General features: G+C 45.7%; 1 protein-coding gene across 6 annotated transcripts in view; it reads left to right on the top strand.

The window, feature by feature from the left end:
- The window catches only part of Osbpl3 (oxysterol binding protein like 3), a 175,807-nt gene that overhangs the window by 52,223 nt on the left and 109,667 nt on the right, over nucleotides 1-13,917 (top strand). The window lies entirely within an intron of this gene.

The raw sequence follows: 13,917 nt of genomic DNA, 5'->3' as shown, positions 1-13,917 counted from the left end.
TTAAGTTCAACAATGCAGCTAGAAGCCCCAGGCACTGGGGGGAGCCGGGCATCGAATGAAGCTTCTTTTCTCCATGCATTCTTAGTCTGTGCACGTGTACAGTGGCAGTTAGTCCTTCCTCATTGACTATGGTGTATGCAAACTCTCTTAGAAAACCATGGGGAGCTGTGCAAAATAAGACTGAACTATGCAAGGATTGTGGCACTTTCAACTAAACCAATCTATAGCAAGAACTTCAGTATCATTCGGCCATCTTACTTATTTTGCATTTATTGATGCTGGGGGAGGGGCATGCTTGTGCCAGGATATGCATATGGAGGAGGTCAGAGGACAACTGTGAGACTCAGTTTCCTCCTTAACCACGTGGGTTTGGGAGAATCTCACTCAGGCCATCAGTCTTGGTTCCAGACACTTTTCCCCACTGAGCTACCTAGCTGGATCCCTGGCTAATTATCTTATTAGTAGGAAAAAATAAATGAGACGAGATAGTTTGTTTTTCTGACATCTGGGAAGAACTATCTAGTGACAAAGTTGCCGATGACATTCAAGCCTCTAGGTCCTGACCCCATTGCTCTTCTTTTTACCTAATTTGCCTGAGTTCCCCAAGCACAAGGCCTTCTTCATGAGGGGTGAACAGAACAGATTTTATACTTTAAACTTTTAAATTTCATAAGTTAAACTCAGGGAAGTTCACTTACACATCCACCCACATGCCTAAATTGAAGCCTGCTACCCCACGTGTTGGCCTCGATGATGGGAGCATGTAAAGGCGCAGCCGTTTTGGAAAGCAAGCTGCAGTTTGTGAAGTTAAACATACACGGTGGCGAGTTGTGCTCCTACACATTTATTCTAGAGCAGGACCTTTATGCAGATGTTCAGCAGGTCAGTGTTGACAGTTAAACCTCGAAACGCTTCCTGTGCCCATCAGCTGGGACCAGAGTGTGCTGAAATACAGCTGAGTGATGAAAAGTGAGGAACCACTAGTCCAAGCAATTTAGCTGGTGCTAATATAGACACCGAGAGAAAGAAGCTGGGTCTCAGCTTTATACATCACACTGTCTCAGGGAGATGGAGTCCTAGAGCAAGCCACGCAATATCAGTAACAGAAATCAGACAACTGAGGGTTGGAGCTGCCAGCACACCGCAGAATGTGATGGAGTTTTTGAATGAGGCATGTTCCCTATTTGACTGAAGTGGTGGTTACGTAGGTGGATGGATATATTTGTTCCAAACTCATCAAACCGACACTTAAAAGGAGTGTATTTTATTGTATATAAGCTATACATGAATAAAGGTTATTTTTAAAAAGAAGAGAGAGCGGCTAGGTCACTGGAGAGCAAAGCGTTCTTGGCCCAAAGCATAAAATATTTTTGCCGTCTCGTTGACTCATCTCTGCTTCCCTTTTCTGTCTCAAGCTGTGATCCTTCTGTCACTGTCCCCTTGCCACTTGTCTGAGCAGACAGACAGAACGAGGAGACAGCATGCTGTGAGGAAACTGAACAGTCCACCCATGCACACAAGCTATTTCTGTGCCCACTAGGATATTTTGCCAACTTAGGCAACAATTGTGGAAATCACTTTGAATTTCAATTATTAATTCAAAAAATTTTACTACATACCTGTATATGCAAATAAAATAACACCCAGAAATCACCAAATGCTTTTTGGTTCTCTGGAGGAAGTGGAGAGGGTTTGTAGAATGAGTAGGTAGAATTTATTGTCATATTCTCTGCTAAAAAAATCTAAAAATAAGAATGTTGGCAATCCTAGTTAGTGTTCTGAATCATAAAAATGTAAATCCCATAAGCCTGGAGCTTAGGAAAATTAGGAAATGCTATTCAGAAAACTCTAAACTGCAGATATATATATATATATATATATATATATATATATATATATATATATATATCTTATGCCAATTCCCCTGCAAGCTCCTAGCTTCTGGGCTTTCTCAGGGATGTCTAGGTCTCAGGCTGGAAGGCATGTGAGTCCCCAAAGGGGTGGCTATCATAGAGCGAACAAGGCATCGTTCCCCCTAAGAGTGCTCCCCTACTTTGTGCCTGAGGAGGCTGAGAGACCCTTTTGGAACCTGAGCTGCATCATGGCATAGCTAAATGGATAACTCTCAGTGTCCATAGCTGCTCAAACCTTTTTAATGCCTCAGAGAAAACAAGTACCATGCCCTGTTTCCACATGAATGAATCAGAAGTGTACTGAGAACTTCTCATTCCACCTCAGGTGTCTGGCCAGGCAGCAGGGTGTAGAGGTAAAAACCAGCAGGTCTGTCCGCTAAGACATGAAAGGTATTTCTTCTTGAAGCAAGAACATAGTGAATGCGAGGGGTCTGGTGGGCTGCAGCATAGGGGTGCTAAAAGGTGTGGGCAGACCTCTTCCCCCATTAAGTTGCACTCTGATGGGGCCACAGTTTTGTGCCCACCTTGCGGGTGGAGAGCAGCTGCGTCAGAGGCTCTGAAACAGGGCTGGGCCCTGTGGGTGGATCAGTGTTGCAGGAAGGTGACGTTTGAGATGTGTAGCTACGGGAACGGAGGCGCGTCTGGTGGAGGGTTCCGGGCACCCTCTTCTACGTTGGTACCCTCAGAGCTATGCGCTTCACAGCACCGAGAAGCTCCTATGAGAAAGTTCGTTGAACTGGACTCTTCAGAGAGAGGAGGAGAGCAGGACTTTTTCTTGAAAATGCCCACACATGTTTCTTATGTGCAGCGTGCCCATAGATGTTTCCTGTATCCAGCCAGCCCACCAGCTGTGTGTGTAATGAATGTCCATGAAAGAAGTCTAAGCATGACCTGGCATTCTCACACTGGGGCTGGGAGAGCTTTGTATGAAGTGACATCTACCTTATCAATGCTGCCCTGTGGGTGCGAATAGCTCACTGTAGGCCGCCTGGATTCAGAACACCCAGTGGGCAATTGTCAAAGGGCTGGGAGATGGCTTGGTCTGAGAGCACTTGCTGCACAAGCTTGCAAGCCTGAGTTTGAATCCCCAGCATCCACATCAGTGCCAGGTGTGGTCCTACTCATGCCTGTAACCCTAGAATTAGGGGCGGAGCCAGGTAGATTCAAGGAGCTCACAGCTAGCCCAGACCCCACTTCCCAAAGGGCAAGTTTCAGTGAAAATAACTCAATCACAAGGGAATGACATAGAGATCAATAGAGGAGGGCTCCTGATAGTCTCTTCTGGCTTCCACATGTATGTGTAACACATACCTGTGCATACATGGTCCTAGTTATTGCAACATAGCTTGCTCTTAGAGCCCACTCCACGAGCTGGTATGCCTGTGTCTTCATCGCACCTTTACAGAAGACTGGCAAGGTTTCCCTCTAGGTTTCCAAGGACCATTTGAATGAAGCGATAATCTTTATCTTTTTAGCCTCAGGTAAATCATCATGCCTCAGAAATACATTGTGAAAACCAAAGTTATCTGTTCAAGTCACCTTTTTCCATGTTTGAAAATGGGTAAAACCATGGCCATGGAAATGTAGCTATGAATCGAACCCCTCCCCTAACTCTACCAACATTAAAACATGAAGTAGAAAGCCTGATAAGTCACACTGTTACGAAGACCCGCCTAACTTCTGGTTTTCATCCCTGAATCAGCCCCATGACTCTGTTTGCTGTAGCTAGAGAAAGAGACTGGCAATGAAATGTGCCAGCCAGAGCAGGAAATGCCAGACACATTTTAAGCCCTAGGAGCTGAGACTGTTCCTGAAGGATTTTCTCCTTGGTTTAACTTGGAAGGAAAGCTATTCTTCTTGAACACACATGTAACCTACTAGGCCTGCCTGCTGGCCACTGAAAAGAAGGTGAATTCTTTTCTTTTTAATTTTTCTTTTTAAATTTAAATTTAAATTAGAAACAAGGTTGCTTCACATGTCAATTCCAGGTCCCTCTCCCTTTCCCTCCCCTCCTCCCGTGCCCTCCCAACAACCCTCCCCATACCCCCTCATTTCCCCAGAGAGGGTGAGGCCCTCCATGGGGGTGTCCATAGTCTGTCATTTCATCCAGGGCAGGGCCTAGACCCCCCCTGAGAGTCCAGGGTGAGAGTGCATCTCTCATTGTTGGATGGGCGCCCAAAGTCCATGTGTATACCCGGGATAAATACTGATCTACCACCCAAGGCCCAATAGATTACCTAGGCCTCCTCACTGACACCCACGTTCAGGGGGTCTTGATCAGTCCCATGCTGGATTCCCAGGCATCATTCTGGGATTCAAGAGCTAACTCTTGTTAGGTCAGCTGTTTCTGGGGGTTAAACCAGCCCAGTCTTTGCTCATCAATCCTCCCTCTCTGTCACTGGATTCCTTGAGTTCAGCTCAGTGTTTAGCTGGGGGATTCTGCCTCTCTTCCATCAGCCAATTAATGAAGTTTCTGTTTCCCAGACTCTCTGGCCATAGGATTGTAGGCTGGCATTCCCCAGATCTATGTCTAAAATCCATATATGAGAGAATACATGCCATGTTTCTCTTTTTGTGACTGTGTTACCTCACTCAGGATGGGTTCTTCTAGTGCCATCCATTTGCCTTCAAATTTTAGGATTCCATTGATTTTTTTCTGCTGAATAGAACCCCATTGTGTAAATGTACCACATTTTCTCTATCCACTCTTCGGTTGAGGGGCATCTAGGTTGTTTCCAAGTTCTGGCTACTACAAATAATGCTGTTATGAACATAGTGGAACAGATGTCCTTGTTGTATGAATGTGAATCTTTTGGATATATGACTAAGAGTGGAGTTGCTGGGTCTTGTGGTAGGCTTATTCCCATTTTTCTGAGGAATCTCCATACTGATTTCCAAAGTGGCTGTACAAGTTGGCACTCCCACCAGCAGTGGAGGAGTGTTCCCCTTTCACCACAACCTCTCCAGCATAAATTGTCATTGGTGTTTTTGATTTTAGCCATTCTGACAGGAGTAAAATGGTATCTCAGAGAAGGTGAATTTTAACGTTAAATGAGAGGGCCAGAAAGGGGGTGGGTATACTTCATCCAGTCTTTGGGTGTTTAGGTGGGAGCTGGGATATTTCTTCTGTTCTAGAAAAAGCACCAGCCTGCATTAAAACAGGTAGACATGATCCTCAGCGCTCCAAGGATTTGACAATAAATAACCAAGTCAGGTATGCATATCCATGTTGGCTCAGAACTTCATGGTCTGCTCTGCACAGGGCTCCTGGGATTTGTGTCGAAGGGCTCACAGAGAGGAGTCACTGTGGCTGTGGCTCAGTAAAGACCATGCCGGAAGGATTTCTGTCTCAGTTGTGGCTCCTTTCACTCTAACACTGTGAGCCTGCAGTGGGATTTAAAAATAAAAATATACCCCCATTCTAGATACATGCGTGCGTGCGTGCGTGTGTGCGCGCCCATGTGCCACAGGACACTTGGAGGGCACCTCTGAATGTCAGTCCTCGCCTTCACCTCCGTTGGCACACAGCCTCTTGTTCACTGCTGTGTATAGGCCAGCTGGCCACATGAACTTTCAGTAATTCTCCGGTCTCTGCCTCCCATTATGCCGTAGGAGCACTGGACTTACAGACATGTGCTGCTGTGTCCTGCTGGGGTCTGCAGATCTGGGTACTCACGCTTACATGGAAAGTACCATTGCACACTGAGCCATCCCTCAGTTCTGGTGTGGTATTTAAAATGCCCAACTCCGTGGTCATGCCCCTAAGTAAACCTCACTTTTTAAATGTCAAATATATGCATAGTTGCACTATTCCTCATATTTTGCAGAGCAGAACTATGGGCCTGCTCCTCTGTGCTCACACAGGGAAACAGAAGGGGGTGATCATAGCAGGAGAACAAGCAAGCAGGCTGCACTCATTCCAGGACAGGGGTGTGAGCACAGGAGGTTTGGAGCCTGCAGCATCTCAGGGCCTCCTGGCCATGGTCAGATTGGCCAGTGGTTCATCTGGGCCTCAGGAGAGCCGATGAGGTTGGAGATAATTCTCATGAACAAAGTATTTAAAAATGGAACTAACTCCCCAGAAAGTGAAATGTTCCCCAGCAGAGAGTAAACCTAGCCCTACACATAGTGGATAGTCACAGAAGAAATATTTACTAAATGTCACCATGACAACGGGGGTGTGGGTGTGGGGGAGAGTCCCTTTGAGTGATTGCTGTTTTCAGGGTCAGTAATTCTGGTCAGTAGAAACCCATCCTGGTACCAGGAAAATCCCAGCTTCATTAAAAACAGATAGAAATGTGTATAAGAATCAAGGGTGAAGGCTCGCAAATGCAATCCCAGCCTTGGGAGATAGACACAAAAGGACCACCAGTCATCCTTGATTACACTGCAAGCTCAAAGCCAGCCTAGGCTACATGAGACCCAAACATCACTCAGTAGTAGAGTATGTGTTTGACATGCCCGAGACTTTGCATTAAATCTACAGCACCCGTACCCCTACCTCCCAAAATAACTTGCAGGGAATACATTTTCACAGTTTTTTCCCTTCATTTTATTTTTACGTTTGGGCATAAAATCTTGAATAGGCTGTTAATACAAATATTGAAAATGCAGGCAATAAGAAGGGAGAAATGTCTTTGGATGCTTTCCTGCCTCCTTTATTTTTGTGTGTGGTTTGCTTTCCACTGCTGTGATAAACCACCATCATGAAATGCAATGTGGGGGTTACTCAGCCTATGCTTCCAGACCACAGTTCGTCATCCAGGGAAGCAAAGGTAGGAACTGGTGCAGAGGCAGGCACCGGGCACCGGCTTGGTCCTCAGGGCTTGCTCCCCGTGGCTTGCACACCTCACTTGTTTATCCACCCCAGGGTCACTTGCCGTGATGTGGTACCGCCCACAGTGGCCTGGATCCTCCCACATCAATCATTAGTTTAAAGGAAAAAGCTTCATAGACTTGCCTACAGGCCAGTCTGATGCCAGTATCTTCTCAGTTGAAGTTCCCCCTTCTTAAGATACTGGAAACTAATAAGCACATGTGTGCTATGAAAGAGAAATGGGAAAAAACAGGGCAAGAGGCATTTTTTAAAATAGTTTTAATGTTTAGCCATAAATGTTTATTTTGGAGGTTGCATTATTTGCTGTATGAATTGATGTAGTCTGGTCTTTGTTTAACTTGCCTTCTGCGTCTGCTCATTGAGATTGGATATACACTTTTTCTTCTACTGCAAATACTGAGTCAAAGGCGAGACTATTTTTATAAACTCTTGATATTGGTGGCTAAGCAGGTTCGCCCAATATTTTGCTCCCCAGGCAAGCAGCATGGGGCATGGCTGTGATGGTGGGGTCTAGAACATTCACCCACCCTTGGGTGGTGCAGTTTGTCTTTCTGTCTCTGCTGCTTTGTGTGTCTCTGTCTTTCTCGTTGTAGTCATGCATGATCCCCACCACAAATGTGCACACGCATGTGCATGTGCCATTGTGTCCGTCCGTCTGTCTGTCTTTGGTTCTTTGGACCTCTCATTGGTCTTCTTTTCCTTCTGTCCCTCCCAGTGTGCCTCCCCTCTCTGCCAATGCCCATCCATCCTTTCTCTACATTGGGGTTGCAATAGCTACCCTTCAGGATCCACCTGTCACCTAAGTTCAGCAATCCTCGGGGCCCCCTAGGGGAGAGGCTGGAGGAGAAGACCGACCTGCACACCACGGGCTGGGGCAGCTTTGTCTCTTGGCCTGCCAGGATAGCTCAGGGAATGCCTGGGTCACCTGGTCACCTTCTCCACAGTGAGTGGGATACCTTTCTCCTAGGTGAGGAAGACTTGCTCAGTCCTTCCCATCTGCTGTGCCTCACATGGTGGGGGGGGTTCCACTTCAGGTCTTTTGCTTTTCTCTGCTGCTTTCCTGTGTTTTCTCTTGGGCATTGGCCTAGGCTGACGGGCTGGTTTGGGAGTCCACACTAGCCCTGTGAGTCTCCTGAGGTGGGTGAGCTGCTGTTCCTTTCACTGCAAGGGTGGGATAGAGGCAAGGGTAGACAGAAAATCCTTGACCTGGAAACTGAAGCCAGGCTGGGGAATGTGGAGCAGATATTAGGGTTGGCAGCAAGGCTGTGAGTCAGGAGCAGGTGGTCAGGCTGAGATGACGCAGACCCAGGGACTGGGCAGAGCTGGTGGCTCAGAGGAAGGGGGAGACTGGAGATGGGGGGGGGGCTTGGGAGAGGCTGGCATTGCTGCCCTGCACTCCCAACCTCCCCTTGGAGTTAGATAAGATGCATTTTATTCCCTGCACATTTATAGAAACAAACTCTAAAAGTCCAAAGTGTCTCCGAAAAAGTTCCCACCCACCCTGGTTCCTACGTCATGTGAGCTCTGGTTGAGAAAATCAGGGCCCCAGGAAGGAGATATTTTCAAGGTCATATTGCTGGCCAGGGCAAGCCTGACTTTGGAACACCAGAGTTTGAGCTGTCCAACATCCAGCCTACTGTGAACTGTCACAACACAGGGGGACTCTGTTGTGGGACACTGGAACTTCTCATAACTTATTGTAGAGTATTTGCATGCCCACATTGTCTGATCACCGGTTTTGGTAGCTTTTAGTAGCAGTTTGCGGCACACTAGAACCACCTGTGCTTGGAGCGCCACTTGGTTGCTTCAGAAAGACCGCCTTGGCCATTGTGACTGGCACCTGCTTATAGCAGCTCAGATTTAAAAAAGCTAGAAAGACCACTTGCCTCTCTCTCCCTTCCCCCCTCTCCTTGTCCCTTTCTCTTCCCGAGTTACCTTTGTCAGGTTCTCTGCCACACGGATGAGAAGAGTAGCTAATACACTTCTTTCTCGATGCTGCTGGCACAGGGCTGAGCTAACACTGCACCACGGGTAGCAGTTTGTCCTTCCGTATGAGTGCTGTTGTCTAAAGTCCCGTGTTGTTAACTCTGTCTCTTTTCATTTCCAAACAGGCGGAAGTTAGAACTATGGCAGCAGTGCACAGCCACGAGCCTTTGCAGGTGCAGATAGATTCCTTATGGAGCCGTCTAGGCTGGACAGGAGTTGGTGGGCTTCCAGCAAGTGCTGTGCCTCGCTCTTTCCCTCCTGCCTGGAGTTCTTGGGGTCAATTCTTTAAGCAGTGGCCAAAAATCCAGTTCTGAGCAGGGTGGACTTGAACTTGAAGGTGTCCCCCCCCCCCCAAAAGAGGTATCGCCATCTCTCTGTTTCAAGTCCATTTCAGTAACTGCTCAGGTGGGCCTTGGTCCGGGCATGTGACCACAAGCCAGCGGACGTCTGTGAAAAACTGTGCCATCACTAGTTTCAAACAGTTGATTCTCAAAAGTTGGAATTATCTGTGCTTGCTCTATTTATCTTGGGCTTTTGACTGAGGATGACGGATTGAGAGTTCACTATGAATCTGACTAGTGAAGGGTTGGTCTGTGGGAATCTCTGTGTGCATTTCTGTATCTATTTTAACCTACTTGGTGGTATTTCTGAGAATTTGAGTGGTAACCTTCCCCCCCCCCCCCCATTTTAAATGTTGTAACATTGCTGCTGAACGTAAAGCAAATGTACAGATCAGAGGCCAGCCAATGTGTGCAGAGTGGGAAGATCATTTTAGCATCCCTTCCAAATTTGGCTTTTAGTCATTCTGTAAGGGCTTATAATTGGGCCCCGATGGTGTGCAGCTAGACCTGCAGAGATCTAAGCGGGTGTCCCTCCCAAGATAGAAGCAAACCTTTGACATCACGGAAACCCCGGGTTTCTCTGTGTGACTGTCTAGCTGCTTCTCAAGAGAAGACGCGTTGGGGAGTCTCAGGATGACTGTGTTGCCCAGTCATTTGTATGTCCCTTTTCATGTGTTGGAGCTGATTTAACTTTGACTGTTGCCATTTCATCCCTTGTTTTCCACGAACTCCCAGATGTTGGGCTTTGTACGGACTGATCAGAAATCATAGGCTTCTGTGCTAATTTTAAGTTCATCCCTTTTTAAGCTAAGCATCTTCTTTCAGAGTGTTGTTGGTGGGGTTTTCAGAACCTTCTTGAAATTCTCGATGGATTTTAAAAACATAATTTCTACATTGAGGGGTATTGTGAATTATGTGTTGCTGTGAATGTTCTTGTACAAGACTTTGAGTGGACACGTTTTCATGTGATTGAGGGTGTATCTCAGAACAGAATTGCAGGGTCACCTGTAACTCCATTTCAATATTTTGATGGACTACAAAGCTATAGTCCTACTCGGAAGTCAGAAACTTCTCCTGTCCTCCATAACACTTATTTTTGCTAAGTACTAAAATTTTAAATTATAGTCACTTTAGAGGATATTTGACACTATTATCTTTGTGGTTTGGAATTAGTTATATTCCCTATGGCAATAATGCTGAACATTTAGTTATATATCTACACAGTTTGTACATTCTTTAGAAAAAACGTCTACTGTAGTTATTCTAGTTTTAAAAGTTGCACTTTACTGCTGAGCTGTAAACACAGCTTATATTGATAAATTCTGGATACCTGAACTTTATCAACACATGATCTACAGTTTCTGCATTCTTGGGTTAGACTCACCTTCTTGGTGTTATCCCTTGAAGGACTGAGGTCTTCAATTTTGATGGAATCTAATTCATTATCTCTCCATTTGTTGCTTGTGCTCAGGTGTCCTGGTGAAGAAAACCTCAGCTCATCTGTGGTGGTTTGAATAAGAATGGTCCCCAGAGGCTCATCTAGGTGAACACTTTGTCATCAGTGGCCCTGTTTGAAAAGATTAAAAGGATTAGGAGGTGTGGCCTTGTTGGAGGAAGTGTGTCACTAGGGGTGGGCTTTGAGGTTTCAAAAGGCCATGCCAAGCTTAGAATCTCTCTGCTTATGGGGAATGGAGCTCTCAGCTACTTCTCCAGTGCCGCCATGCTCTCTGCCATGGTGACAATGGACTAAACCTCTGGAATTGTGAGCAAGCCCCCATTTTAATGCTTTCCTCTATAAGAGTTGCCTGGGCCTTGGTGTCTCTTCACAGCAGTAGAGCAGTGACTAAGATATCATTCAAGGTCAGGGTACCTCTTACAGTTTCAGCTCTTAGCTTTAAGTCTTTCTGCCATTTTGAGTTAATTTAAAAAAAATAATATTATGTAAAATTTTAACTACATTTGACTTCATCCTTCTGACTGTAGATTTTACATTGTCCAGCTATCATTTGTTGAATTGTCTTGGTATTTCTGACAAAATGAATTGATCCTAGACATGCATGTGTACTCTCTCATCTCTTGCCCCGTGTTCCTCTCAGCCATCAGGAAAGTCACCACCCATGTGGGCCTCTGCCTTGTACTTCTATAGCTGGGCATAATAACAGACCTCTTTTCTTCATAATAAAAGAATACCTGGCCAGGCAGTGGTGTCACACACCTCTAATTCCAGCACTCCAGAGGCAGGTGGATCTCTGTGAGTTAAGGCCATCCTGGTCTACGGAGTGAGTTCCAGGACAGCCAGGGCCATTTCACAGAGAAACCCTATCTGAAAAACAACAACAATGAAAGAATGGCTGGACCATAAATAAGATGGTTTGTCAGTCTTACCAACCTATACATACAATCTTGCATCAACAAACAGTGCTGGCTTTTGCAGCTTTGTAGTAACTTCAAAATCAGAACTGTGAGCCCTTTAAATCTGGGAAGGATTACTTTTTGATGTGATATTGATGTCCACTCTTCAACCCCACATGCTTTAAGGCTTTTTTCTTTTTTTCTGTCTCTGTGAGTCATATTAGAAATGTTACTTTGAAGTGATCATGAATTGAACCTCATTATTCTGTAAATGGTATGGATTTAGATGGAGTTGGATGTGTTCTAAAAGTCTGGCCATTTGGGTCCTTACCCTTAAAATGAAGCGAAAGCACAAGTCAAAGGAAAATCCTGGCAACTGGAGATTACACGAGTGCACCTAGCATGGTGCCCAGGCAAGCTAGGCACAAAACATGTGTCATAATAAACTTTCCCTGTACCTTGTTATGCAGTTCTGGATTCTTGGACAACATCAGCCTTTTTCCACGGACAAGCTGATTTCTCCAAGGTATGGCTAGGCCTTAAGGAGCCTATACCTCTCCTGGGATGTAGTGTTAGTTGTCAGCAGTGTCTAGAACTGAGCGTATTGGTTACTTTACTCATTCCTGTGACAAAATATCTGACAAAAGTAACTTGAGGATGGGGCTGTCCTGGCTCGTGGTTTGGGGGACAGTCTGTCATGGCTGAGAAGGCGTGGAGGCAGGAGCATGAAGCAGCCGGTCACATTCCATCTTTAGGAGGAAGCAGAGAGAGATACATGCTGGTGCTCCATTTGTGTTTCCTTTCTCTTCAGTGTGGGATGGAGAGGGGTACTACCCACTACGGTAGTCTTCCCACCTCAGGCCAATCTCCCTGGAAGCTCCCAGGTTGGCACATCCGGAGGTGTGTCTCCTGCAGTGGCTCTAAGTCCTACTAAGCTGAAAATCAGGACTGGTTAACCTCCACATCATACTCGACCCATAGTAAGTGCTTTCTCAGTGAACACTTGTTAAGTGAATCCCAGATGTTTATCCTGTTTTCTTATTTGCTTGGAGAAATATAATGCTGATTGCTCATACACATTCTAAGTAAGTCCACCTACATTTATATGAATATTTAAGTTCAAGGATATTTTTCACAAGCTTTTGGGGGAATAATTTTCCACCCGACTTACATTTTTAATTTCCTTGAGTGGCACAACTTTTCCCAAATGGTGTTGCATTTATGACATCCAGATACGTTCCTTTTTAAGGCAGTTGGGACAACTAGAAAGGACTGGTTCTTAGCAATAAACCTTAAAACACAAGGAGAAATGGGAAGAAGGGAAGTTGGACAGGGACAAAGATGCGAGAGAGGGATGTTCAAGGAGGATGGGGTCACAGGGAAGCATGCCTCCATCTCCGAAACATTGCTGACAAACCACGCGATAGTCACGGTTTCCCTTGATTCTCCATACCTCCAAAGTCTAGACGTGAGACTGTGAACAAAGATCACTCCAGAGTTGTTACTGGCTGAGGTGAGCCTGACTCATGCCGAGCAGTGGCGCCTGTACTTGTTGAGCTGTTGCAGTCATCGTGGGCAAAACACCTACTTTCACAGGGCTCAGATTGTCTTGTAGATAATTGCATTTGAAAGCAAGGCAGGACTGTCGGGCAGAAGGCGGGTTGAGAAATAGGTGCTACCTCAAAGAGAGGATTGCATTATCAAATAGCTCAGGGATGAGTCCATCCGAATTAGCAGTTTTGTGATTACTGTGGCTGTTTCTCCTGTAGGTTTCTGAGAGCCTTGAGTGTGTGAAGATGGTTTACATGGTGTCTTCAAGAGGGTGGGTAGGAGCAGCAGCCTCCAAAGGTGCCACTGGGGTCTTGTTTACCATCTCAACACACAGCCCTTCGGTACTAGTAGTTCTTAGGACACCCCACTCACCCAAAGCCCTTCAGTACTGGCAGGTAGCGGGGCACATTTTAAATAATCACAATGCAGGGTAAGACCTGTTTTTGAGTATGGAGTCTGGTTTCTTGGTCTTCTGGGGCTGTTGTTTTTAGGCTGGAACTTTTGTGATAGCATATTTTATTGAATCTGTGTCTACTATTTCACTAAGAACTTAAATTAGGGAGCTGCAACCAAACTGATCTCACTCTGTGTATATGCACATAGCACTTGTAAAATACTCTAATTTCTAGGCTATAAATATGTGGTTTTATTTTGGAGGGTTTGTTTTTGTTTTTGAGACATGGTGTCATTCTGTAGCCCAAACTGTCTAGTGTTCCCTGTATAACCTAGAATGGTCTTGCACTTATGGCAATCCCCCTGCTTCTTCCGTCCAAGTGCTAGGATTACGGGCATGCCCCATGACACCTGGCCTTACTGTTGACTTTGATCTGTTACTTGGGAAGCCTATTCTCTTTGGTATCTGACAGCTGTCAATGTAACACATTTGAAAGTTCAGTTTCTACAGTTGTCCTGATACTCCTGAAGAGTTCAGGGGAGA

The sequence above is a fragment of the Mesocricetus auratus genome, unplaced genomic scaffold, assembly GCF_017639785.1.
Source record: "Mesocricetus auratus isolate SY011 unplaced genomic scaffold, BCM_Maur_2.0 Super-Scaffold_100676, whole genome shotgun sequence".
Classification (NCBI taxonomy): Eukaryota; Metazoa; Chordata; class Mammalia; order Rodentia; family Cricetidae; genus Mesocricetus; species Mesocricetus auratus.
The sequence above is the reverse complement of the archived record's forward strand: the minus strand, read 5'-3'. Positions and strand labels throughout refer to the sequence as shown.